Raw genomic sequence first — 27,071 nt, 5'->3', positions numbered from 1 at the left:
TGCTTGCAAGTAGTCTTGATACCCTTCTCCCTTAATTGCACTTTCGACGACAACACGTTCCAAAATGACCACATAAATTCTTTCACTTTTGGAGGGATGAGCAACTATCGTAGGACATTCCATTTCAAGGATACCACAGTATCAAACTTGTCACCATATAAATGATTTCCAACATACTAACCTGATTTTACCGTAATAATCTCGACCACCTCTTACACTTACAAAAATTTTCAGAATCGTTTGAACGTCCCTCTCCATAAGAATACCTCAAATACATTCTATATCCCATGTACCCTTATTCAACTCCGTAAGATCCAAACCCATAGTCCTAAAAAGATATTTTCTCTCCATCTTTTTCATTCTACTCCATCTTGTGCTGCCCCTTCTTTGCTACTCATTTAATCATTTTTTGCTTGTTCTGTCGTTCCCTCCACCCTGCACCATTTTGCCATCGCCTTTCAATTATTTTCTTTTTGCACCATTGCCACCGCACCATCGTCGCGCCATTGTCGTGTCGCCGCTGCACTGCCACCACCATTTTTCTTCATTTCTCTTTCCCTTTCTACTATTTATTCTCTCTTTTGTTTTTCTTTGGCTGATCTTCTGCTCGCTTTTTCTTATTATTTTCTTCTTAGCCGTTCTCTTTTGGTGATCTCTATCTCTCATATTATCTTTCTGTTCTCTTTAACCCTATTGAGTCCTCACCGAGTCACCATCTCCTTACGCAAATCTTTATTCAGTCTATCTTTTCTGCTTCGATCTAAAATTTGGTGAAGTATCTGGTTGGTTCGAATCTCCATTGACCGTTGAAACTATTCACATCCTCCTAATCAAATCCGTATAAGCATAAGTTTTTACTAAGATTAGATTTCACTACTTCCTCCTAGATCTAACAATATCAATCTTAACAAGTGAGTGATTCATTGTCTACGTACAGATCTGGATGTGTCAGACCAGATCTGATCTGTTTAAGTTTCGTTGTTTCAGATTTGTAGTTTGGTGATTAGTGTAAATGTTATAAATCAGATTTGCAGTTTACTGAAAACATGATTAAGCATGCTCACTGCTACTGTTCTACTGAATGCATGATAAATCATGCCACTGTTTTTTTTAAAAATTTGATTGCATGTTATACTATACTGATTATACTATTGACATTATATGCCATATTACATTGCATTGGGGTTTAGTCGATTATGAAAGGAGGAAGTTCTAGTTATCTGTACTACTGGCGACTTGTCCACATATTTCTAGCAGTTTATTTGCAAATACTGGTGGCTTGTCCACAACGCGGTGTGTAGGGATGGATGAGTTTTAGGAAACTCTTATTGTGGTGTGTAGTGGTGTTAGGTAGGATCTTTCTCTGTAACTCAAAACTGCATAGTCATACATGAACATATACTTGTATTCTGAAAATTGTGATTCTGTATTGTTATGCTTAATTTTCGAGACCAAAAAGATAACCGGGTGTGACAACTACCCAACCTTTAAAGAAAATTTTATCCACGAAATTTCCTCTTATGACTAACTCTAAAAGTGGACTCTAGGTATATATTCCCTTCACTACTCAAGGGTGATCACCACTATACTTCTCTGATACCTTAGCATTAACCACTAACTTAACTTTTTCCTTAAACCCATCCCACTTAGGTAGTCGGTCCACCTATACTCGGTTTGTAGTGGGTAACGAATTTAAGGATAACCTTAATATCTTCTTGGTGGAGCCTCTGGCTTACTCTTGATGCCAAACGTCCCTAGAGAAAAAGTTACTTAATTGATTCTATGTAAACATGCACTAATTTTGGTAGATACTTGATGGACGACTCACTCTGGACGATCTTCCCACTATTTGGTTATCGAGGGGTTTAGGAAAAACCCTTCCCCTGATTGATCGGTGTCAAAAGCATGTTCGAGGACTTGAATAGTTGGTTACCTTTTTGAATTCAAGCTTCTCTTGGACTCTTGGTTATTTAAATCAATGTACTAAGGGAGTAGAAATCCTTTCATCTAAAATTAACTTTTCACCCTAAAATTTTTGTCAAATGAGTTTCTTTCTAAACCCTAAATCTTTTTTCTTCACTTCCTTTTATCATTTCTTTCTCCTTTCTTTGTTTCCTTCATTGGAGTTTCTCGTCCCCAGTGATCACTTCTTAGTTTTCCAGGTAATCTTTCAGTTTTCTTTTATTTCATTACACACTATATCATTATGTCTGGGGTTGCACCAGCATTGAGAGGAAGGGTCAGAGACTCCGGTCCCCAGAGCCAAAAGGGTTACCAAAGGAGCGCTACCGTAAAAAATGAAAATGTTCTACAGTCTTAGGGGACTAGTACTTCAACGAGAATGCCATTTATAGTTTCCTAACCACTTTGGAGGAGATAGTACATTACCTGGCAGCCCGAGGTATCCAGTTGCCCAACTTCGCATATCACTTCGAGATCGTCATGGGAGAGAGACGTCTAAGTGATTCCAGCGAGGGCCTCATTCTACCTTTCTACTTGTTGGAAGTTGGCTTCCATCTCCCCTTACATTCTTTCTTCTACACGGTACTCCAAGAGTACGAAATTGCACCAGGGCAATTAACTAGTTTATCCTGACGGACTTTAGTGGCATACTTCTTACATTGCAATAGCCGAAATGATCCACCATTGCTTGGCATCTTCCAACGCTTTTACCGATTGAAGGTTCTGACTAAGAGGCCTTCAGTTGGAATGGTCTACTTTAGTGTTTGTTAGGGCTGCGAACCCATTCTCAAGGATTCGGGCCCAAACCTATGTTTGGACCACAATAAATTTATTTTGGTGAAAAGTAAACTTTCCAGCTATTTCAATTTTCCCACAAAGTGATCAATTCTTACAAATTCCACTTGTCGCCAATCCCAACCCTTGGACATAGAAATTCCAGTAGCACAAGTTGAACTATTGAATCCGGGGCGAACTTTGGAGTTAAAAAAGGCTTCTTACTGTTAGAAATATCTTTCGCTACTACTTTGAGGAAAGAGCCCAAATGGTTGCCGAGCCTCAAATCGTTATCTTGACGTAAGTCCTAGAATGGTTTAGTCCACCGAAGAGGTGTGGTCATTTGGGGTCGATAGCGAGTTAGCTTGGGCTCTTGTTGGAAAATGGAGGGAGCCCACTAATTTCTTCAACATTGTCTGCAATATTTCTCCTCGGCGCTGGCTTTCATCAACTCTGGGATTCATGAGTGAGCAGTTGGGTAGAGACTTAGTTGAAAATATTGCTGACCCCATTATTCCTCCTGTAGGTCCTACTTATCTCTTGCCCCTAACACCCCTATCCTAGTATGGAGTCATAGATGCAGAGGTTCTGTTTGAGTGTGCACAACAAGCCATGAATGCGATTGATTCAAAAGTGCGAGTTGGTAATAGTAGCTGCAAGAGGTTGACAATTGAAAGGGGATCCTCTAGTGCTGGGAAGAGAAGCGACAACAGGTTTTCCCGCCACAAACCTGGCAAGCAACTTATCTTTCCAAAGAGTGAATCCCTTGTTCCTCTCAAGTGCCCATAACAATATTCCCGAGATCAGACTCTCCAACTCATCCTTTGTTCCTTCCTCCGGTCATTCTTGATCCTTCTATTAAGTCCACCAATGTTACAGACCCTCCTACTACCACCTCAACTCCTCTTCTCCTAGACTCCGATACTCACTGCCAAGCTTCTCATACTTCCTCAATTGGTGCCCTCTATTACACTCCCCCTTTAGGAGAGGTCCAAACCTTATTCTCTTAGCAGAAACATATCGACGTGGGCTAGTATCCCTTCTCTCCCTTTGATGTTTAACAAAAATAGGACAAGGATCTGTCTCAATAATTGAAGGAGTTCACTTGTCCTTCCTTCCCTTCTTCTAACATTCAGAAACCCACCTTACTCGAGCTGGTGGGTTCTTTCTCCATGTTATTAGAGGGTTGATACTACTGATTCAACCGATTCTGCACTAGATTTCCACCTTCTTAATTACCTCTCCACTTTAGATTGGGATGGTCCTTCAAACCGGGATTGTAGGTATTCGAATAGAGGTTTCCACTCGTATTACCCAAATAATTTACCTCTTCCAGGTGGCTCATATAATACTTCCCATAACTTCGGGTCAGTCATTCATGGGTTGTTTACTGGTGGTTTTTAAGAGGTGCAACTTTTCCAATATTTGTTGGTATTTATCTTCCTCTAGGACCACTTTAATTGTTGAGGGTTTCGGGTTGTATGAAAATCTTTCATTCGACCACATATACAAGTTCATGGCCATGTCATCAATTAGCTAATAGGCTCGCTCATATATGTTGTTCATGAACACTCCTCTAGATGCGTCATCTAACCTGTACTTCACTTTCCCATCTAAACCATTTTAAAAAAGTTGCATCTGAAGCCATTCTCGCATCCTATGATGGAGGCATTTCCTCAACAACAATTTAAAGAGTTTCCACGCCTCGTATAAGTTTTCGCCCTTAATCTACTTAATGTTGGTGATATTGTGTCTCAATTGGATGGTTCTACTTTTGAGGAAGAATTTGTGTAAGAAGCTTTCGATGAGTTCGTTCCACGTAGTGATAGAACTTGGAGCTTTTGATTCAAGCTAATCATACGCGTTATCACACAATGAAAAAGGGGGAACAACCGAAGATGAATAGCGTCATCAATGATGTAATAACCCATTTTTTAGAGGTGTCGGAAGAAATGATTTCGGGGCCACAATTTTGAAAAGTGAGTTTGTAAATATTAGTTATTAATTTCTATGAGTTTATTATAATATTTTAGCAAATTTCTAGTAAGTTTTGAAAATTGGATAGTTAGCTAAAGTCAAGTGGGTTTGGAAAATGATGTATCGGGATCTCGTTTTCATAAATTGAGCCCGTAAATATTATTATTAAATATTTACAGAGTTTTTATATGGGTAAATTGAAATTTGGTCCTTAAATTTTGGCGAATTGATAATTAATTAAGAAAAAAGACAAAATTGTAAAAATCGTAAAATAAATTGCTATTGATTTTTATTAGCTAAAATGCTTATTTAATATTTTTCAATTGTCTAAGTGGAAATTAACCATTATTTAAGTTGTAATGGATGGTTAATGCCATTTTATTAACAATATATATATATATATGTTTTTTTAATATTAAAATAATTTTATAAGTAAGTTAAAATGTATTAAAGTATAAAAAAAGGTAAAAACCATTTTATTTCATCTTTTCCCTTCCATCTCCACCGAGTCTCCATGGATGAAATACCAAGCTTTTGTCTAAGCTTATTCTTTAAAATTGGTCGGGATTTGAGACAACTAGAAGATAAACACAAAAAAAGGAAAAAAATTACTTAAAAGTCCTTGGTGTCGTATTCGTTGTCGATCTTGATTAAGTAAGTTTTGTATGAGATTTAAATTCTTATTGATTGCTTATTTAGTCACTTGATAGTTTAATTGTTGTAACATAATAATTGTTAGCATCGAAAGAACTATAATGCAAAGTACAATATATGTGGCTAATACGAATAGTTATATGATATAGAATGGTTATGAAATATTAATCTGTTTAAGTTACAAATATATGGTTATTTGTTATGTGAACGAAAATGAATAAGTGGATGGTCATTTGATATGTGTATGAAAATGTTCAAAGGAATGGAAAAGATTGAATACGTGATACAGGGCCCATGTGAAATTAGTGAATAGCTAGGATACAAATGACATGTCATTAGGGTCTTTTATAGTAGGTATTATGTAATGGTGGTGGATACCTCACCGATGGCTAAGATCCTGCATATATTATGGATTCTTCACAGCTCGTGTGGGTAACATCGTGTAATAGTTAATGTCTCGATTTACTGGATACCTTACTGATGGCTAAGATCCTGCATATATTACGGATTCTTCACAGCTCGTGTGAGCAACATCGTGTAATGGTTAATGTCCCGATTTTCTGGATACCTTACTGATGGTTAAGATTCTGCATTTGTTGCAGATTCTTCAAAGCTCGTGTGAGGAGCATTGTGTAATGGTTAATGTCTGATTCACAGCTCATGTGAGCACTATTATCCTATGGATCTAAGGTATATTTGCTATATTTCTCCAGGCGATGAAAATAAACGTGATATGAAATGAAATTGTTTAAATAATGTGAATATTAAATTTGAAATGGATACATGAGAACGAAATGATTTAAATGTTGTACTTGCTGAACATTTTTTATATAGATTAAATGGTATCGTTGGAAATGTTATTTGATTCATGTGTGATAATCTTACCTGTTGATATTAAATTGTGATAACAGGGAACTATATAGTAGCTAGTCCGTTTAATTAAATACAAACTGAGGTGAGTTATATTGTTTTAAGTTGTGATTGATAAATAAGCAAAAATTGAATTGAGCTATAATTGGTCAAATTTGTTTTGGATCGTATTAAAGATAAATGGTGATATAATAAGACTGTAATCTAATATATTAACCTCTGAAAGTATTAAGTGATGTGCTTGTGTATGTAACAAGATGCCAAATGATATTCAAACTTGTTACATTAGGTTTTCATAATTTAATTGTAAACTTATCGAAGTAGGTTAAATGAATTTCATACGAGCTTACTAAGCATTTGTAATGTTTATCTTGTTTGCTTTTCTATCTTTGAATAGGTTATTTTGCAGAATGCATCGGTCGGATCAACTTGGAGCTCGCACTATCAAATTTTTAATTCAATAATCTTTATTTATTCTAAATTTGATTATGTGACATGTATATAGGGTTGTATTTGTGTTTAAGTTATTTTGGATGTTCATGATCTTGGTCTAATGATGTTGAATGATTTGGTATTATGATGAGAAATGAAGTGGCAAGTGAGTAGCCTACTTGAAATGTGATTTACTCAAGCTAATAGATATGCACATGTAAATAGGATTTTGTCTATGTATGTTTTAAAGCACTTTGGTTATGTTTTGTGCCATTTGGCATATGAAACATGTATTTAGATGTTAATCTTTAATGGTTATTTTGGATTGGTTGTTGTGTGTTATGGCATAAAAAAGTTTTGGTACCTAAATGCATGTTGGATAATTGAATTGGTATATATGTTTTAAGTAACTTATTAAACTTTGGTTGGTATTATGCTAGCATTGAAAATAATGATGTTAAGTGATTGTTTTGGTATTAACCTTACGGTATGAATAGTATTGAATGCTAATGGTTAATGTTTTAATTGTGGTGCCATTGATGGAATATTGGTTAGGCACTTAGGTTGGTTGATATATGGCATGTTTTGGCATGTTTTGATGCATTTTAGGTAGGTTAAATGGATGGTAATAACATGACTTGTGGCCTAAGTGATTTAGGTTGAAATTACTTGTTTTAGAAGGTACATTTGGGCACACACGGCCTCTGACATGGTTTGCCACATGGTCGTGTGTCTTACACGGTTGCATGACACGACCAGGTGGTTTGTTTGATTTTGGTACAGGTTTGTCCACACGACCATGTGACCCTAGATTACACGACATCAGGTTGTTACAAGGTTAGGTAACATGGCCATGTCTTAGGACCACACTGTCCCAACCTTGTCACACAGCCTGGACACTTTTTGCGTAAATTTTTGTAAAAGTTTTAGTTTAGTCCTAAATTGATTCTGAGTTGGTTTAAGGGTCTCACATGCTTATTTAATGTCATTTTTTTAATTATAAATCATGTCATACTTGTTTTAATTTTGTTTAATAGAATTTTTGATTACTTATGTTGAATCTTTGAATAATAGTGATGTTTTACAGCCATAATACCTTATAGCTTGGGTCAGGTGATCATACCGGGTATAGGGTATTACAGGTGACCCCATTATATTTAAAGGTATCATAGAGTTAAAGGAACCACTTTAACTGTTGATTTGGGTCCTCAGTCATATTACCCTGAAACTACAGAGCGATTTAAAACATTTGGATGGTGCCCATCTTGATTTCGATGTTATTAGCATTAATAGTCGACTTGATTTTGATACTACCTTACACTACATCCAATGTAGGTAATTCATATTCACACAATGTTCTTTCATGTTGAGCCATTAGTGGCTCTCTTCTAACCTGAGTTGGTGGTTCAATTGGATCGTCGAATAATGGGTTTTATTGTGGTAAATCAGCTAACACTGGTGGATTATGTTGCATCTACTGTCAATTTCATCTCAAAATTCTCCCTGGCTCAAGTTTTGGCTCAATTGGAATGGTTCCGCTCTGAGTCAAGCACTAAAATCAGAGAACCAAATATTAATTTAATACCCAAAATTAATTTTAAAATAAAAAGAATAAAAATTGTATCTCCTATTTATCATATTAAATGCAAAAATTAAAATTTAATTTAATGTCGAAACCTCTCTGGCAACAGTGCCAACTTAACCGTTGCTAGATGTACAAATGTTTGGAATGGAAATACTGCAACAAAAAGATAGAAAATAGAACTGCGGTGTCCACAAATATACAAGTCAAATTGTAATATAGTAAGTTTACAATGAAAAACTTCGAGAAGTATTTTGAGGATCGTACCTAAGAGAGGATGAGTTAAACTTAAAATTATTTTCTACACGAAGAGGGCAAATGGAATGTATGAGCACAAATTGAATGCATGTGATGAGATGTGAGTTAGTCTAGTGTTGTTAATAGATCAAAGTGTGAAGTCTTAAATGGTGTCAATGCATGAAGAGCCGATGAAGTGATTTTGGGTCTATTCACCGCGGTGGAGTCAAAGGGGTTCGTCGGGACTTTAAACACAATATTTGAAAGGAAAAGTCCATTGCCATGGCACCTTCCGAAAGGAACTAAAGGACGGTGATTTCCTAATTGGGTTTTTTTTGTGTCCCAGAATAATGATGGGCAAACCCCACATAACATGAGTTTAGGCAAATCCATATCGTAAACACGTTGGGGAAGAAAGCCTTTGTGGTGTAATATGAAAGAAAGCCTTTGTGGCAAAATATGAAAGGTAAGTCTTTGTGGCAAACTCTGTAAGGAATGCCTTCATGGCGCACTTTTAAGAACTCCCCTTGTGGTGAACTATGAATGGATCATCTTAGTGGTGTGTTCTATCTGATTTCCGGTAAGGTGTATTTTGCTAAGTTGAAGTGGCATGGACTGTCGGGAAAATCTGGTAAGTTACAAATTCGAATGTCTATATCTATGGTAAGATATGAGTAAGTTCTAGTAGATCTGTAATATGTTTAACCAAGATAAGGTATTGGTATGCTCTGGAATAAGTTTTGAAGGAAGTATTGAATAAGTTAGATTCAAAGTAAGGGGTATCACATCTTCTTCCCTATTTATTCTGAATCTAAGTTAATGCTATTTTGAACTATGAGATTTTGTATAGCATGATATGGAGTTCATTTGGATGTTATGCGCAATAAATTACTAGTATGAATATGTGCACGAAATTAGATCATGTTAGGTATGAGATTGAACCACAAGTATGAAATGTCACATAAGTATTCGCCATGTATATGTATCTGCCCAAGATAATGTTAGCGAGCAGTTAAATTGAAATAAGAGATTCATGAATTGAATGGAAGGATTTCCTCAGTAACAAGATATGAAAGATTAAGTATGATAAGAGTTTGATGATTGGCGAATATGAGAGTGATGAGTTGGCAATATATCAATCGTAGTAAATGGCGCAAAGTGTTGGATCACCGGGATGCCCCGTGGCGTAGCGAAAAAAAAATTATTCCGACGATCCAAACCAGGAATCCATGCACGAGGAACAAATCGGGAAGAAAAGGTTTGAAAAATATACCTGTCGTACTCAGAAAAATAGGAAGGAACCACTGCTATTTTAATCCCCTTCACATGCTGTCGATCCAAAGCCGCAACAGTATCGTCCTGACCTCTACATGGTCCACCCTGTTTACGAACGAACAAACAAAAACTCTCATTGAACACTTCAGACAGTTTATACGAAAAGAAATGCGGCTGCTAGACCTAGGTTATTTTCTTTTGTAGTTAATATTGGTTAACACTTTTCTGCACACTAGGGTTTTATTTTATGATTCATTTCCTTTTATTTAATATTCCCTAAATAAATAAATAAAAATAGAATCCTCTTTTTGGTGCCAGAATATATTTGAAAATATCATAGTATAATATCCTTTCCAAAATGATATTAATTTCTATATATATTTTATGTTTGACCGAAATTAATTATTATAATACTTTATTTTAATAATTTGGTAAACAGATCATAATTAATATTTTATATGAATCAAATTCATACATTTATTTTAATTAGGTTCTCTATTCTTGTACACTGAATTTGTACATATATTGTGTTTATTATTTAACTGTCAAATTAAATTAATTTAATAATTAATATAAATCTCGTGACAGTTAAATTTAATATCAATTATGTTTAGGTTCTGTTCGTTTCAACCATAGGGTGTGACCCTGTAGGCTCTTGTAACATTGGTAGTAATACTAGAACACTTCTAACGTTACAAACAATGAGTGGCATCTAGCAGTGCATCATTGCTACCCAAGTTACAATAATTCGTGGTTCAACATAACCTTTTTGTGATAAATTTTCATGTATTATATCCTTTTTTCCTTTATATCTTGATTGGACACAAGTCATGGAATAGTCACACTTGCAAAGTCCAATATCATGTTTCTTGATTCCCGAAGTAGACTACAATAAACAAATAAGTGTAATATCTCATATTAACTTATTTAAGCATGACCATGCATTTCTAGTATCACTTCATCAAGTGACCTAAGATATTGTTCCCATTATGTAGGAGGGACAAATCCTATCTTGATCAATCATATCCCACTACATAGATTGTGGCATACCCAACATCAGTCTTTATAGTACAACCTGTTACAGTAAACATTTGACTGTATCAAAATGTATGACTCACTATGTTGGGACAATGATGATCTCAAGTTTAAGGATCGTATTATCACTATGAGTAATGTTGTAATTATTACATAATAATCCAAGAAACATACTCATAGCGGGTCAGTCCAATATGTCATTCTCTAACATATACTTATATATTGATTTTGACATCCCTATGTCAATGACAACACTTTGTCATCAATCAACTACATGTTAGTCTTAATGCATTATTGTTCTCCAAGACCACAATAATACTCGACTAATGACCTTTTAAGAATAATCACATTATTCTTAGGACATTATTATAAAACAGATTATTTATATACACGAAAAAAAACTGAAATAATAATGAAAATACCTTATATTAATAAACAAGGAAAAACAAGTATGTTATTACAATCATCTTATGATTGGTCTTTGGGTATACTCTAATACAATGTAGAAGTTGATCCATGGAAAGTCTTAAAGTGTTACAAGACTCTGCCAAGGTACTATCAATAAGCTTGCTAAGTACTTTTTTACTTATGAGGTTATTACTTCTTTTTAGGTTTGTTGAGAAGCGACTCCGCCTGAAGAGACAACGCCAGTAGTACGCCAAGCTGGTGGTAGATTGGGCTATTTTCATTTAAGTCTATTTTCAATAATTTTCTAACTTGTAAAAATCTGAATCAGATGAGTTGTAATAAGATGTTCAACATGTACTCCATTTTAAAGTTTTAAAGATGTTGAGATTTTCTTTTGGGATTTCAAATAATAGTTTTAAAATAAATGGGAAATTGTAAATTGTTTTGTTAAAATTTTTGTATCGTCTAGTAACACCCGAGATCCAGACTCAGTAAATCAGGTTGGGTTGAGGGCGTTACAAAGCTAATATTTTCTTTCATTTTACTTTATGTGCAAAATCATTTAGGAAAGGGTGAACTACAAAAATAGTCACTTTTGTTTGCCTCAGGTTACATTTTAGTTACTTATGTTTAAAATGTTACGTCTTAGTCACTTATGTTATTATTTTGTTACTGAAGTGGTCACTCTTCCGTTAAGTTCGTTATCTCCCAACGGTAATCCACGTGGCGTCTAACTAGATTTTAAGTGCCAAATTGGATTTCCTAATGGGATGAGAATATATTTTTAATTAAATAAATTTAATTAATTAAAAATTTCAAACCCTAAATCTTAATTAAAAAACCGTTCATCTCCTTTTTTTTTAGTTTTCTTTTTCAGATGACTAAGAAAGTTATTTTTTAGCCATGGTTAGATACACACAACTGACCATGCATTATTATTTAGTTTCTAACATATTACATGTTATGCAGTACTCTTAACTTACAGCCATGGAATTTGCTCTGAATAAGATTGATAAACACTGGGACAATAACAAAAGCCTTAATCAGCATATGAATGACCTGAAAAGGAAAGTAATGGAATTGAATGGTGTGAAGGAAGATATAAATTCTAGAATGAAAGCAGAGCAGCAACCAAGAAAGAAAACTCAAGAGGGAGGTCCAGATATGGTTAGAAAACGTTGAAAGAATCAATGGCGAAGTTCAAAACCTTAATGAACGAATTGGTGAAAGCATTACTCTTACACGTGGATTTCATGCAGACGATGTGTTAAAGAGGACAAGAGAAGTTGAGGAACTTATTCAGCAAGGCAAATTTCAGGAAGATTTGGTGGTTGACAATCCTCAATGGATTGGATAGGTTTTGTCGACAACAAGATTATCAGGTGAAGGTAGAAAGGTCTGTATGGAAGAGATTTGGAAGTGCTTGATGGATGATGAGGTTGGAAAGATTGGAGTTTGGGGGATGGGTGGTGTGGGGAAAACAAGCATCATGAAACTTATAAACAATCAACTCTTACAAGAGAGGGAGAAATTCGATATTGTGATTTGGATCACTGCATCCAAGGAGATGAGTATTGCTAAGCTACAGATGGCCATTGCAAGTCAAATTAAAGTAACTTTTTGTGGTGACAATGTGAAACAAGAAGGGCACGGATGCTGTTTGAAACATTGTCTCGGAAGAGTAGATTTGTGGTGATATTGGATGATATATGGGAAGCGGTTTCCCTTGAGAAGCTAGGAATTCCTGAGCCATCTACTGGGATTAAATTAGTGTTGAAAACTAAAAAAAGAAAACTAAAAAAATGGGGGAGATGAACGGTTTTTTAACTAAGATTTAGGGTTTAAAAATTTTAATTAATTAAATTTATTTAAATAAAAATCTATTCTCATCCCATTAGGAAATCTAAGTTGGCACTAGAAATCTAGTTGGACTGCCACGTAGGATTACCGTTAGGGAGATAACAGAACTTAACGGAATAGTGACCACTTTGTAACAAAATAATAACATAAGTGGCTAAAACGTAACAATTCAAACATAAGTGACTAAAATGTAATCTGAGGCAAACAAAAGTGACTATTTTTGTAGTTTACCCTTTAGGAAAATATACAAAAGATATTAATGATAATGATGACATTAGATCCCAGCATCAAGTTTATTTTTCACTATCACTTTTCATATTTCATAGTATGACAATTTGCTCTCTTTAATTCTTATATTTTCTAAATATTGTTTTTCATCAATTATTTCACCCTAATATTATTTTCCATTACATTCACATTCACTACACTTAATTTATAACATATTTCAATTTAATCCTTTATAAACTAAACAAAGTTCATATGAGTACTTACCTATTTTTGGTTAAATATCACTTGCTTTTATTCACTTTCTTTCTTTTATCTACAACACTTCCATCACTTCCTCTTCTTTTTACACTTCATAAAAAAAAGATGAACTTAATAAAAACTACACTAAAAATTGCTTTTTCATGTTTCTACTTCTATTAAGCATAAAATCCACGAGAGAACACTTAAGGTCTTACCTTGTAACTTTGGTTTCTCACACTTCTCTTAACTTTCTCTTACTTCCAACTTCAAATATCTTGATTCTAAGATGATACATAAGCTCTTTAAGGTCTCAGCATCACTTTCTCTCTTTAATTGCTATGGAAATTCTTAAGGTTTTGGGTTGAAAAGGTAAAATGTTATGGAAAAGGACAAAATTGTAAAAAGATGAAAGTTTCTCTTTTCATCCTTCTCCTGCACGTTGGAAGCATAGGGAAATATGGAGGCTTTTTTTTTTCATATTTCCTTTATAATTATATAATAAATAATTAAAATAATAATATATCCAACATCACAATTTCAATCCAAAGGCTTATATTTCATCTCCTTTTTCCAACAAGATCCAATAACTATTATGTTGCAAACAATTTCATGAATTAAAATTGATAAATATAATTATTTTTATCCTATGGATTGTTGGAAAAAATCAGGCTTGAAAATGATTTTCTGTCACAGCGGAAAATTAAAAATTTTAAAAATCAAACCGATTTGTGATATTTATAATAATAAACTTTTCTCGAAAAGTACTTGTGCTTTTTACGAGATGAATTTTTATCATTTTTGGCTTTGAATTGAATAATCTTATCTGCTGTTATTAATGTCATAAAAAATAGTATATTCTTTTATGCACCGATGGTCGTCTATTGTTGTATTTCCTCATGGATATTTACCTGCTATTGTCCCAACCAACATTTTGTATTAAATGAAGAAGGTTTGTAATGTCATTATTTTAGTAATTGAACTTCCAAGTACGTCGATCATGTTTATTTTTGGAAGTATGGCGACCAACATTTTGTATTAAATGAAGGTTTTTAATGTTATTAATTCAGCGATTGAACTTCCAATTCCATCAATCATTTTTTTTTAGTATGGCGTACAATTTGTAGTCTCGCTGATGAAAATTTGGATTTGAATACTCCAATTGAATGCATGTAAGAGTACGACTTAAGTTTAGTTTTATTTCTCAAAAGTGTTTTTAAACTCAAAAGCAAAAGTAAGTTTTTCTAGTTTCTAATTTTGGTAAAAACACTTTTAGGAATAAGGATAATTTTAACCCTTATAAAATATTTTATATGATATTTATATTGGGTATGTAATTACTTTCCTATTGAAATTTATTTTAAATATAATTATATATTTAAACTTTTATTGGTTATATTTTAATATTTAAAACATAATTTATATATTCAAATTAAATTTTATAAATAATTAATATTAATTGCTTAAAAATATTTAAATTTTATATTTTATATATTAAAATATTAACAACAAATTATAATAAATTATTTTTATATTCTTACTAAAATATCATAATATTAATTAATTTGAACATTATTTAAATGCATATTTATTATTTTATAATACCATGTCTAAAATAAATATTTTATTTTTCAAAATACTTTTTACCAGTAATATTACACACTTAAATCTTAAATTAAAATTTTCAAAATTACTTCTCTAAATCATTTTTCACAACACCTTTTAAAAACACTTTCTTAAAAATAATGTTAATCTTGCTCGACTTCTCGTATGGCATGCAACTTAGAAGAATTAAGGTCCTGGTAGCTAACACATTGACTTTTCTATTTTAAAATCACGCCATCATTAGCAATGTTAAAAGCAAAAGTAATACATAAATTCCTTTTTCCATGGAAGTTGCCGAACACGACTATTGACAAAGTAATGTGAATTGAAAATTTGGGGAGAACTTCCCTTTGTAGCATTGTCATCTATACTATTTTAAAACTCGGATTTTTAATTTCTACAATAATCTATATATTTATGCTTATTATTTATAAAGTTTTTTATTTAGTTAATGTCATCTATCAATCAGGTCTAAATTCAGTTGAAAAATTATTAAAAATTATTTTATTTATATTATAAGTTATATGTTATGTGAATATTTGTAACACCTTAAATCCGACCTAGACATTATAGTCGAATCCAGAGATATCACAAAGAAAGGTTTTGAAAATAGAGTCGTTTCGATAAATCATTCAAAATTTGTAACTTTTATTAGTTTATAACCATTATCAAAAAGTTACTTAATTAATTTAATTGCCAAAAAAACGTTATATTTGGAAATCCGTTAGTATTTTAAGAAAACTTTTGTTTTAGTAAAAATAATATTTTTAGCTAATCGTCTTAGATAAAGTGTTAAATCGAAAACACAAATCCAAAATACAATCAACAGTTCGAAGAGTCCATTAATTACAAAACTCCCAGAAATAATCCTTAATTAAATAAAAATGAAAATCTTAAATAATTTGGAACTCATGGTCACCGTGAGGCTCTGTCACACCGATCCGCCTAAGTCCGTGGATTACCTAAACAGAGCAGATAAATAGATGTGAGTTTTCATAAACTTAGTTTGTAACCCAACAAAATTAGACATGCTATTCATACAAATATCACATACACAGTCAGATTCAGATTCAGATTCGGACTTAAGTCCTTTACAGATACAAATAATATAATCAAATATGCAAAACATATATACAGAATCCTACCCCCATCCTCTACAAACCAACTCTGACCATCCCGTCACACCATGTGGGGTTAAAAACACCCACCAGTCCCTACACACCATATCGTGTCATTACGACACATATCAGATAATATGCAGCCAAGCTGCCAGAATATAGGCGATGGTCGCCATACAGAACACTTCCTCCACATATACAATTCCCACCCCAATCATATATACAGAAATATCATGCTTTCATGCTCATATACATATATCAAATATATATAACATAATAATCACGCATGCATAACAATGTCATACTCAGAGTATAATATCAGACTATCAGATCACATGATTTTAGAGTTTGGTTATCCCTTACCGACCCCACGGTAGGCCTACAGTCGATCGAAGCGACCCGTGTAATCCTAGGGAAAATTTTAGATTTTTGGGCCCTCATGCCCATATGGGCCCACACGCCCAGATTGGCTTTGCCCATGTGGCTATACGGCCTGGCCCAAAACCTACAAGCCCAACTACTTCGCCTAGCTCGTATGGCTCACATGGCCACACCCACACCACCACGCGACCATGTCGCGCACGGCCACGCCTTTGTCAAACACACAGCCAGGCACACGCCAGTATGGCGTCAACAGAATGCTTTTTCAGCTTTCGCCGAAACTCGATTTCTACGTTTTGGAAACACATTTGGTACAATTTTGATGCAAAATCACTCCCGAGCTGACCAGCACCTAAAATCGATACAACAGATCTTCCAAAATTAGTCTTAACTCACAATTAAACCGAACCCACGAAATCGACAATAGTTTAAAACAAGCGTTCATTGCTTACCCCAAAGCTCCGTACGATTCTGACTATAATTTCGCAAGAGGAGAGCCCCATTCTTCATAATTCACTACTGCCAAAACTCAATATCAACTAACAGAAAGAAAGAATAGAATCGATTTAAATAGTTTAAAAATGATTTCCTCAAACCGCATGAAATTCACCCATTACACTTACCAAACCGTAGAAAAACACCGATGAACTAAAAAATTGAGATTGAATGGAAGGATTGCGACATAATTTCAAAAGCAAGAAAGCAAAGGATTTTGCAATTCCATAAAAAAAGAATGTCAAATTTTTGAGAATTTAAAAGAGAGAGAAATAATTAAAAATTTGAAAAAAAATAAAATAAAAGATATGGTAACATATCCCCTATTTTCCTCCCACTAATCCACTAACTCACAACTACCTCAGAGTTTTAGCTCTACCGAAACTCTATCAGACAACCGAGCAAAAATTAACACCCTCGCTCAAGCATGGATTCGAACACAGGACCTCCAACATACCAACCCCTTACCACTCGAACCAGTAGGCTCATTCTAATATGGATTAACAAATAATTTTCTATAAGCTCACTAAACAAGGGTAAAGCTTGGATCTAAAATAACAAAATTTTAGTAGAAGGGAGACTTGAACCTAAGCCCGCATACACACACCCAGAACACTTAACCACTAAAGCAGATACACAATTATGTCAGATTCCACAGGAACAAGCTTAAATAAATTAGGGCGTTACAACTCTACCCCTTAAAAGAAATTTAGGCCTCGAAATTTAGCTGATCCAAACAGATGAGGATACTGCTGACGCATCGAGTCCTCAGGTTCCCACGTGGCTTCCTTAGTGCCATGATTCCACCACAGAACCTTAACCAACAGAATGGACTTCCTTCTTAGAACCTTAGTATCACAATCCAAAATCTAAACCGGCTTCTCCTCAAAATTCAAATCCTGTCTAACCTCGATCTCCTCAACAGAGACAACGTGAGATGGGTTAGACTGATACCGCCTCAACATCGAGACGTGAAACACATAACGGATACGGTCCAACTCTAGAGGTAGCTCCAACTGATATGCGACCGATCCCACACGCTTCAGAATTCGATACGGCCCAATGAACCTAGGGCTTAAGTTGCCCTTGCGACCGAATCTCAAAACTTTCTTTCCTAGAGAAACCTTAAGAAATACAAAGTTACCCATAGAGTACTCGAATCTCTCCTCTTCAAATTTGCATAAGACTTCTGTCTATCAGAAGCCGTATTCAGACGATCCTGAATTAGTCTAACTTTATCTTCAATCTCGAAAACCAACTCAGGACCCAAAACCCGACGCTCACCCACTTAGACCAACATAGCAGATTACGATACTTACGACCATACAAAGCCTCGTAAGGTGCCATCTGGATGCTAGACTGGAAACTGTTATTGTAGGTGAACTCAGCTAGCGGCAGAAAATCGTCCCAACTACCTTTGAAATCTATCACATATCTCCGAAGCATATCCTCTAGTATCTGAATCACCCTCTCAGATTGACCATCAGTCTGAGGATGGAACACAGTACTGAAGTCCAATCTTGAACCCAGAGCCTCATGTAATTTCTTCCAAAACTGAGAAGTGAAGCCAGGATCTCTATCAGAAATTATCAAAACATGAACCCCAAGCAGTCTTACAATCTCGAAGATATGAAGCTTCGCTAACTTTTGCAGAGAGTAATTTGTTTGAACCGAAATAAAATAAGCGGACTTGGTCAATCAATCCACGATGACCCAAACAAAATCCTTCTTAGTGGGTGTGAAGGGCAACCCACTAACGAAGTCCATTGTCACTCGTTCCCACTTCCATAAAGGAATCTTAACGGGTTGCAGCAAACCCAAAGGCAACTGGTGCTCTGTCTTAACTTGGTGGCACGTCAGACAACAAGCAATGAAATTCGTAACCTCACGCTTCAAACCCGGTCACCAGTACAACTCACGGAGATCTCGATACATCTTATTACTACCGGGATGCATAAAATAAGGGCTACTATGTGCCTCCCTCAGAATCGACTGGCTCAGATTAGAATCATTCAGTACACAAACCTGAACACGAAAACACAGAACTTTATCCTTATTCAGCCGAAAATCTGAAGTACTGCCACTCTCAACTTGACCAAAATGGTTGAACCAAGGACTCATCCCCCAACTGCTTATCCCAAATCTGATCAATCCAAGTCGGCTTAACTTGCAACTCGACTAACAGACCTCTATCCTCGAACATATTAAAACGATCGAACATTGCCCTCAAATTAGTCATCGCTCTACGACGGAGAGCATCAACCACTACATTGGCCTTATCAGGATGAGACTCTATTGTGCAGTCATAATCTTTGAGTAGCTCAATCTACCGATGCTGTCTAAGATTCAATTCCTTCTAAGTAAGGAGGTACTTGAAGCTCTTGTGATCGGTGTAAATGATACACCTCTCACTACACAAATAATGCCTCCGGATCTTTAACGTAAAAACCACAACAGCAAGTTTGAGATCATACATCGGATAATTCCCCTCGTGTGACTTAAGCTGACGGGACACATAAGTCACAACCTTACTATCTTGCATCAGTACACATCTCAAACCAATGTGCGATGCATCACTGTAGACCGTAAAATCTTTACCAGGTTCAGGTTGTATCAGAATAGGAGCTTGGGTCAGAACAGACATCTTTTGCTTGTATCTTTCATAATGGACATCTTTTCTTTGTTCTTCTAGAATTTGCAAGAGATGGTTTGGCTTCACCACCAACTCTACCATTAATGCTCCATTATTAGCCATTGTCACTTTAACTCATAGGGACAAAAAGGCCACCATAGTTTTCCTGCTCAAGGCATCTGCCAGGACATTCACCTTTCCTGGATGATACTCGATTATCAAGTCATAATATTTTAACAGTTCCAACCATCTCTTTTGGCGTAGGTTCAATTTTTTTGGGTTATTTGGTACTTGAGACTTCTGTAATTAGAAAAGATGTGGCACATTTCTCTGTAAAGATAATGTCTCCAGAGCTTTAGTGCCAAAACTACAGCTTCCAACTCCAGATCATGCGTGGGGTAGTTCCTATCATGCAGTTTTAATTGGCGCGAAGCATATGCTATAACCCTTCTCTTTTGCATAAGGACACATCCTAGCCCATTCAAGGATGCATCTATATATACTGTATACTTAATGCCATGCTCGGCCAAGCCAACACTCGAGTGTCAGTCAAAACTGCCTTTAACTTTTCAAAGCTTTGCTGACACTCATTGTTCCAAATAAATTTCTCCTTTTTCTTCAACAGTTTGGTGAGTGTTGAGGCTATAACAGAGAATTCCTTCGCAAATCTCCTGTAGTACCCAACCAATCCTAGGAAACTACGAAGCTCTATAACATTCTTGGGCAGGTTCCATTCAAGGATTGCCTTTACCTTGGTAGAATCCACCTTGATACCTTCCGCTGAAATCACATGACTTAAGAAATGCACCTATTTTAACTAGAACTCACACTTATTAAAATTGGCATACAACTGATGCTCGCGTAAGGTCTTTAATACAATTATTATGTGTTCTTCATGATTTGGCTCATTCTTAGAATAGACCAATATATCATTAATAAAGATCACTACGAACTGGTCTAAATACGACTGAAATACTTTATTCATTAGATCCATTAACACTGCTGGCGCCTTGTTTAATCCAAATGACATTGCTAAGAACTCATAGTGCCCATACCTTGATCTAAATGTTATCGTAGGTATATCATCATTCTTAATTTTTATCTGATAGTTTTTGGACCTCAAGTCAGCCTTGGAGAACACGTCAACTCCACTTAATTGATCAAATAAGTCTTTGATTTTAGGCAAGGGGTACTTATTCTTGATGGTGACCTTATTCAGTTGGGAAAATATTCTTAGCATACCTACTAAACCGAAGAAATTTGTGCTCATATTCCAAGATGGACATTTTTCCTTGCTTCAGATACAAAATGTCCTTCATCATTTTGATGAACATTGGGTTAACATACTTCTCACAGAACTTCTCTAAGGAGAATTCCAAATCAATTAGACGTTCAAGGGTGTAACATCCCAAACCTGAACTAGACGTTATGGCCGGATCTCGAAAGTCACATTAAAATCATTGAAAACATTTACTTGTTGAAAATAACTAGGTTTCAATTGTGTTTAATAAAAACTCAAAATTTTAAATATCGAGTAATTTAGTATTTGAAAATCACTTATTAAATTAAGTATTTGAAAAGTATCATTATTATTTCAAAATCTTGTATTAAATCATAAAGCTAGGAATTTACAATATTTTTAATTTTTCTTAAAAATGATTTTGGTAAAAATCTTTGCAAGCAGACTTTTGACAATACTTAGAGAAATCACAAAGTTTGTTTAAAATCAAGTAAAAATCATAATTAATTTAAATAAACTCAATGATTCAAAATACTTGTAAATCCTTCAAGCATGCATGTCTAACAATTTAGAGTTATAAAGTAAAGGAACAACCCAATAAAAATTCTAATGTCCAAAGTCCAAAATAACATCCCAAATAATTTATAATTCATTTATTAAAGTTCCATCCAAGAAGCACCTCCGAATACCAAATCCAAGCCCTAAGTCCGTGAATCACCTGAAAGATTATGAAACTAAAGGGGTTAGCTTTTAAATCCCAGTGTGAGTCTTATAATAAGTTAAATAACAATAAGCACATACTTATCATACACATAATAAATTTTATACATATGATCATGGCACTGCAATTTTTTGTAAAATAATTATATAATTTTTTATAAAACATCCTACCCATCACCGCTACACTCCAAAAAGAGTTTCCTATAACTCATCCATCCAACCACTCTAATATATGTAGATGAAGCCACCAATATTCGTAAACAAGTTATCGTATAGGTTGTGGATAAACCACCATGTAGGTTTTGGACGAAGCCACCAATTCTTCCTCCTTACAGTGTCCCAACCCATGCATGTGATATGGCCACAAAAAACATATATACATATACATATTTTTCATTTCATTATATCAATTGTCACATTGGGCATGTTGAAACTTGCAAATTGAATTTCTCAATATATCAGTTAGGGCTTGTTTAACATGCGTTTCACGAATTGTTTCAAGATATTGAAATATCGCAATTTATTTGTCATATAAAATAAAATATGCCATAATCACATAACATGAGGATGAGAATAATATATTTTTCAAAATAGTGATAATCATAACCACACAACATATCCTTCATAATATAGTTGGTTTGGGTCACTTACTTGATATAATACACATTGATGGGTTTAAATATCATTTTTCTTATATTTGAAATATTCGCATAAAACACGATCCAAATAATAATATTTGTTTGAACATTTAAATTAATGTATGTTAATTTTTAATTAGATTAGACCCACACCTGGTACTAGATCCGATGCGATACACTACTCTAAATAATGTCCACACTCGAATCTTAACCAATGGAATACCGATATGTTATCAAAGTACGTTTCAATTAAAAATGTCTTTTTAAACATATTATGAAATTACTCACTTAAACTAAACCGTCCGTCTCGAACTTACTCTCTTAAATAATTATGGAATAATGGAGGTCAAAAAATGGTGAAGAAAAAAGAATCACCATGCTGGTAGAGGCACGACGGTGGTCCAGCGATAAATTGATGGAGGAGGAGGAAAGGTAAGTGTGCGGCACTTGAGAGAAGGATGAGAATATTTCAATAAAAAGAAGAAAAAATATTAATAAAGAAGTAAAGAAAAGAAGATGGTATAATCGGTATGGTGCATGGTGGTGGCCACGATGGTGATTGGTTGTTTAAGGGGCGACGTTGAAGCAAAATAAAGGAAATGAGGGGCAAGAAGAAGGAGGTCCGGCGGTGTGATGATGGTGGTTCGAGGCAAAGAAGTGGAGGAGGAGAGGAGGAAAAATAATACAAAGGTGGTGGTTGTTGTCTAATGTAAAAGAAAGTTAGAGAGAAAATGGAGGAGAAAATGAGGGGGACGACGATGAAAAGGAAAAGAATGAAAAGATGAAGCAAAAGGTGTTCTTCAACTTGTATAGGTTTAATGAACGTCAAACAAGGTAAGAGGACAAAGGAGCAAAAAGGCGATCATGTTTGTAAAAATAAGCCATGTTGACTTGATAAGAATGGAAAGAAATCATCTCCTTGCCTTGTAACTTGTATGGATGGCAATAGAGGGTTGGCACGTGCTAAAATTGGCAAAAAAAAGAAATAAAAAATATGGAGAATGTGGAGACTTGAACCTATGGCCCTTAGGAAATTTTTTAAGCTCTTAACCACTAAGTCAATTCACTTCCTTGTTTAAATTCCTACAAAATTTATTTTGAATACATAGTGTGACCTTTACTAAGGTTTGAAGCAAATTTGCACCAAATAAAAATTAACGAGAGGGAAGAGATTCAAACTCAGATCATCAAGGACAACTCCAGCACTACTTGATCATTATACTTGCTACTTATATATTGAAAAATATGCCAAGGTTATCTAAACAAAATTTTGGGTGACCACTATCGATTCATTAACCCAATTCCTACTAACTCAATTTTTTGGATGTGACAACTCTCCGCTTCTTAAAAAGAATTTCATCCTCAAAATTCCTATTGTCAAGCCAATTCACTTATCCATAAAATTCATAACTCTTCTTTCTAAACTAGCCATCACGCTTCCGCTGCGCAACTCTGATTCCAATGTAGTTCTAATACTTCACCTTAAATCTTTAAAGGATTTCCCATTTACTTACATGAATTGTCTCAAAGGAATATCTATAGAAATATCATTAACGATTTCCTCATTCTCAAATTCTCAATTTCACTGATACACTATTAACAACAAACACTTAGGTAATACCAATTCCCAATCAATGCAAGGTATAATTAGAATGGATCGTAATGCAAGGTACAATTAGAATGGATCGTTAAAGTACCTGCATTGACGCTAGATGTGTCTTGATCCTCTCGAAGCCTAGTTGCATAAACCAATCTCTGGTTTCATTTTTGAATCGAAGCTTGCATTTCAACATGATAATGTCGTGGAAAATCCCTAACACGATGCTCCACGAACCCACATCTCATGCATGTTCCTGATTTTTCCAACACTTGCCCAAATGGCGCTTATTACAGTTCTTACAAACCAGAATTATTTCTAAACTAATAGAACTTCCAATACTAGCTTTTACAATATTCTATTATGGTTTTTCCTCTCTGGCTCGCTTCAATTGTCACAAATTTGGACCAGTATAACTAGACTTCTTCTTATTTTGTACTTTATTCTTTTCTTTTCTCCCACGTTCTAACGACTTACTCCTTTCTAATATCTTGTTCTTCTCAATTGTAGTCTCGAAAATTCTTTCTAAAACTCCCAACATTGCTTGGTATATTGCATCATTTCTAGTCTATTGATTTTTACCTTTAGCGGTAGACACATTAACGATGCCCTTTGTCTTAGGGTCAGGCACGAGTTCTTAAAAAAAAACTAACGAATAATCTTAAGCTACTTGACATTGCGCTCCACGAAATCACATACCACGAGTTTTCATATCTCTTATCGCTAAATTTTATGAGTTTTATTTGAGAATTTCTTAGAAACAAGTCTTATGTTATCACTTGAATGTTTTCAATTAGAGTTTCACTATCTATAAGTATACCATCTCATAATCTAAGGTTTCATAATTTAAAGTTTCAATTATAGAGAGTACTTATCTCGGCTTGACTTTGGGAGTATCAGATTTTCGAAAATGTATTTTTTAAATAACAACATACTTTTTAAAATATTTTTTAAGACATGCAATTAGACCTATTTAAAATCCACAATCTGAGTTTTAAACTCGACCCTGATACCACTAAATGTAACACCCAAAACCGGCCTAGATGTTATGGCCAAATCTCGTAAGTCAAATTAAAATAGTTGAAAACATTTACTTGTTGAAAGTAACTAGGCTTCAATTGTTTTTAATAAAAAAATCTAAATTCTAAATACCGATTAATTTAATATTTGAAAAGCACTTATTAAACTCAAGCATTTGAAAAGTATCATTATTATTTCGAAATCTTGTCTTAAATAAAAAAAACTAAGAAATTACAAAACTTTTATTATTTTTAAAAATAATTTTGGTAAAATCTTTCGCATCGGACTTTTGAAAATACTTAGAGAAATTACAAAGTTTGTTTAAAATCAAGTAAAAATCACATAATTAATTTAAATAAACACAGTGATTCAAAATACTTGTAAATCCATCAAGCATGCATGCATGTCAATTTAGAGTTATAAAGGAACAACCCAATAAAAAGTCCAAAGTCCAAAGTCCAAAATAACATCCCAAATAATTTATAATCCATTTACTAAAGTTCCATCTAAGAAGCACCTCCAAATGCCGAATCCAAGCCCTATGTCCGGGAATCACCTGAAAGGTGATGAAACTAAAGAGGTGAGTTTTTAAAGCCCAGTGTGAGTCTTATAACAAGTTAAATAACGATAAGTTAAATAAAAATAAGCACATACTTATTATACAACATAATCAATTTTATGCACATGATTATGACAGTGCAATTTTTGTAAAACAATTATGCAAATTTTTATAAAACATTATACCCATCACCACTACACTTCAAAAAGAGTTCCCCAAAACTCATTCATCCAATCACTCAAATATATGTGGACGAAGCCACCAATATTCGTAGACAATTTCCCACGTAGGTTGTGGATAAACCACCATGTAGGTTGTGGATGAATCCACAAAATTTGCAGACAAACTGCCATGTAGGTTGTGGACGAAGCCACCAATTCTTCCTCCTTATAGTGTCTCACCCCATGCATGTGATATGGCTACAATAAATATATATACATATACATATACATATTTTTTATTTCAAGATATCAATTGTCACATTAGGGATGTTGAAACATGCAAATTGAATTTCTCAATATATCATGTAGGGCATGTTTAACATGCATTTCACGTATTCTTTCAAGATATCAAAATATCACAATTTATTTGTCATGTAAAATCAACTATGTCATAATATCACATAACATAAGAATGAGAATAACATATTTTTCAAAACAATGATAATCATAACCACACAACATATCTTTCATAATATAGTTGGTTTGGGTCACTTACTTGATATAATACACATCGATGGGTTTAAATCTCCTTTTGAATACTTTAAATATTCACATAAAACACAATCCAACTAATAATATTTGTTTGAACATTAGATTAATGTATATTTATTTTTAATTAGATTAGACCCACACTTGATAATAGATTCGATGCGATACACCACTCTAAAGAACGTCCACACTCAAATCTTAACTAATGGGATATCAATTTGCTATCAAAGTGTTTTTCCATTTAAAACGACTTTTTAAACATATTTTGAAATTACTCACTTAAACTAAATCGTCTGTCTCGAACTTACTCTCGCAAATAGTTGTTTGTAATGATGATTTCTTTTTTAAAATTAGGAGCCTTTCGGGATGGTATCAATCGACCTTCATCAAAAGTAGAATATGATGTTAATACACGAAGGAAAATACACCATGATCTTGTATACACATTCGACCTAAGGTAAAAATTAGGGAAGAAAGAGTGGTTTTCATTCCACTACCATACTTACTCTAACTCAATTGAACAGAAGGATTGATGGGTCACCGGAGTCTTGAACCAGACTGGAAACCGAGTCTAGAGAAAATAACCACTTGAAAAAGTGAGTCACTAAGTACATCCTTTAAAAAAAATTAAAAACTAATTGAAATAGATGATATAAGATTTTTTATTACTATAAGAGCGATGGAGATCAGAAAATGGCGAAGAAAAGAGAAAGAATCACTAATGCCGGTGGAGGCACGACGATGGCAACTCGGTAAGAAACTAACAGAGCAAGATGAAAGGTAAGGGTGCGACACTTGAGAGAAGGAGGATAATATTTAAAGAAA

The 27,071-nt window shown here is 34.3% G+C and overlaps 1 long non-coding RNA gene across 1 annotated transcript; it reads left to right on the top strand.

The window, feature by feature from the left end:
• The first annotated feature begins 5,126 nt into the window (after positions 1-5,126).
• On the top strand, positions 5,127-6,854 carry LOC105794053 (uncharacterized). The gene is made up of 2 exons (XR_001133720.2): positions 5,127-6,057; positions 6,635-6,854. It is a non-coding gene; the product is annotated as an uncharacterized LOC105794053 (long non-coding RNA).
• The last annotated feature ends 20,217 nt before the right edge of the window (positions 6,855-27,071 follow it).

This window comes from Gossypium raimondii, chromosome 3 (assembly GCF_025698545.1).
Source record: "Gossypium raimondii isolate GPD5lz chromosome 3, ASM2569854v1, whole genome shotgun sequence".
In the NCBI taxonomy this organism is placed as follows: domain Eukaryota; kingdom Viridiplantae; phylum Streptophyta; class Magnoliopsida; order Malvales; family Malvaceae; genus Gossypium; species Gossypium raimondii.
The sequence above is the reverse complement of the archived record's forward strand: the minus strand, read 5'-3'. Positions and strand labels throughout refer to the sequence as shown.